Consider the following 2,818-nt stretch of genomic DNA (forward strand, 5'->3'; position numbering starts at 1 on the left):
TATTCTAGACTTGACTATCCTAGATGATTCTAGACTTGGTTATCCTAGATTATTCTAGACTAGACTTGATTAACTTAATGGATAAGGTTAATCAACTATAAATAGGGATGTAATAAGGAGATTGTAATAAGAGTTTTTCTATAATTGGAGAAGGATTTCCAATAAGTTCTTGTTCTTAAATTTTACTATTCTGTCTTCATAATCTGGTACCAAATTTCTTCAGGGGAGCATGACTTTCAGCAACAACATATTGAAGCTCCACCATAGTAAGAAAGGAATAATTTTAATGCCCAAACTGCAAACAATATAAAAAACAGCAGTGAATGACTAATTTCGTTTTTCTTGACAAAGTGAATAGCCTATACAGGTAAAGAATGTGTAATTACAACATAAAGTACAAAGTTAAATAGAGTTTCGTTTAAATAGATTTCATTAGATTGAACGACTACAGAATGCAAAATTGGAGTAAATGTAAAATACATACCAAGTACATCTTTGACTTTAACTAAACTATAAAATCGCACTTTCTTTAGTGTTCAATTTCCTCTTCCATGTAAGAGATGCTGGTTTTGCTGGATCAACCTTAACCTATAGATATAGAACATCAGTAAGCCAAGTCCACATGAGTAACATCATAACAATAATGTGATAATAAAGTTTGCTATAATGCCAAATTATGCAAAAGCTACTCATATTTGACTCGATGGAATTCAGAAATTAAGAAGATATAATGTATGAAGAATCAATTAAAAACACCTAATAAAAACCCTAATTCATAATAATACTTACTTTGATATTCACAGCTGCAAGAAAATGAATACCCGATTTACAAAACATGGTGATTGTTGTATATCGATTGATTTGGGATGTATTGATGGTTAATCGTGGATGATAGGAAAGAAATTACGGCGGTTGTGAAAGAAGGTTATTTGATGAAGGTGATTGAATCACGGGTTAAAGTGGTTCGTATTTGGGTTTTTTTTAATCAGTTAGCAAATGAAGGGAATGGTAGGTGGGTAATTAAGATCCGTAACTGTCCCTTATAATCCCTAACGACGCCATAGATAATTTGAATGGATGAGATTAAATTAAGTGAAACTAATCTAATGGTTGAAATTTCACTTTATTTTTTCTTCAAAATTGATGGTATCATAATATTTTTCTTATTATAGATAAGAACTAGTTATCGAACATTGCTTCGCGCCGGGGGTTCGGTTTTCAATGCATTTTATTGCGTTTAGTAAAATTATTTTGTGGCTAACGATGATGTCGTTGAAGCGCAACTCGAGTCGAACTAAAAGGTATAACTCGTGTGAGATTTAAATGTTATTTTAAATTAACAATATATGTGCATCTCCGCGTTTCGCTATGGAATTGTCGACTTTTAAAAATTTAACGCAAAATCAACGTGTATGAAAAGTACCCCAAATATTTAGCGTTTTTTAAAAATCGTCCGTTTTGCGTATAGCTAGTGACATTGTGTTTCTAAAATTATTTCGAGTTTAACGATGGTGTCGGAAAAATTTAACTCGTTGCGAGCGAGACGATATGACCCGTTGAATATTTGGGTGGAGTTTATTTAAGATTTTTTATGAAAATGTGATAGTGCTCCAAATGAACATATATTTAGTAGCAATATCGTTCCAATATGTAAAGTTTTTAAATGTAATTTCCTTATTTTTAGTAGTAATAGTTAAATAAATAAGTGCGAAGACGAAAGACGCAAATCGCTCGAAAATGAAGATTTAAAGACAAAAACGAAGATTTGAAAGACCAAAACGTCCAAAAAGCTCAAATGTACAAGATACAATTCAAAAGGTTCAATTTATTGATGAGAAACGTCTAAAAATGACAAGAGTACAAGTTACAAAATGCAAAGTACAAGATATTAAATTATATGAAAGGACGTTCGAAAATCCGGAACCGGTACCCGAGCCAACTATCAACGCTCGACGCAACGGAGCTGAAAGTACAAGTCAACTATGCACAAGAATATAATATAATATTTAAATAATTCATAATAAGAATAATAATAAATAATAAAAAGTTGTTAATTGAGCATAGTTAAGGGGTCATAAGTGAAAATTTCAAATCAACATTTGCCTATAAAATGGAATTCACGTAGTAATGAAAAAGAACACCTTCACTTCATTTTTCTTTCTTTCCCTCTGTAAGAATATATATATTTATATTTATAATATTAAGTTTAATTTAAGTTTAATAATAATTGGGTTATTGTAAGAAATATTTTACGGGTTTTAAAGTCGAAACTCTGCCCGTGTAACGCTACGCGATTAATCACCACTGTAAGCTATGTTCTTCCTTTTTAAATTAATGTATCGTAACTAAGTTATTATTATGCTTATTTGAGCCGAAGTAATCGTGATGTTGGGCTAAAATATTAAGAAGGGGTTATTGAACTCTGGACCATAATTAAGGTTTGGGCAAAAGACCGACACTTGTGGAAATTGAACTATTGACTATTAATAGATGGGGGGTATTGTCTAATTGAGTGACAACTCATTGGAGTCTGTCGAACCTATCTTCAAATTAATTAACCTAATAATTAATAATGATTATGGTTGTCCTATTTAGTGATGTTCATATGGAATCTGTTATAATCATTTAATTAATCAATTGGGTTGGGTAATTGATTATTCATTCTGATCAAGTGGATGAATTAATATTCATAAACTAATTAAAACAGGGGTGGATTACATACAGTGATAACTGGTGTAATTGTTGACAGAAGTGATAACTGCGTCACAGTTTAAATCCTTAATCAGTTGGAATATTTGACTTCGGGTATAAGGGTAAT

The 2,818-nt window shown here is 31.2% G+C and overlaps 1 long non-coding RNA gene across 1 annotated transcript; it reads right to left on the reverse strand.

The window, feature by feature from the left end:
- Positions 1 to 222: 222 nt before the first annotated feature.
- On the reverse strand, positions 223 to 996 carry LOC139898719 (uncharacterized). The gene is made up of 3 exons (XR_011777119.1): positions 790 to 996; positions 485 to 588; positions 223 to 295 (listed from the first exon to the last, which is right to left on the reverse strand). It is a non-coding gene; the product is annotated as an uncharacterized lncRNA (long non-coding RNA).
- Positions 997 to 2,818: the final 1,822 nt, after the last annotated feature.

This window comes from Rutidosis leptorrhynchoides, chromosome 3 (genome assembly GCF_046630445.1).
Source record: "Rutidosis leptorrhynchoides isolate AG116_Rl617_1_P2 chromosome 3, CSIRO_AGI_Rlap_v1, whole genome shotgun sequence".
Taxonomy (NCBI): Eukaryota; Viridiplantae; Streptophyta; class Magnoliopsida; order Asterales; family Asteraceae; genus Rutidosis; species Rutidosis leptorrhynchoides.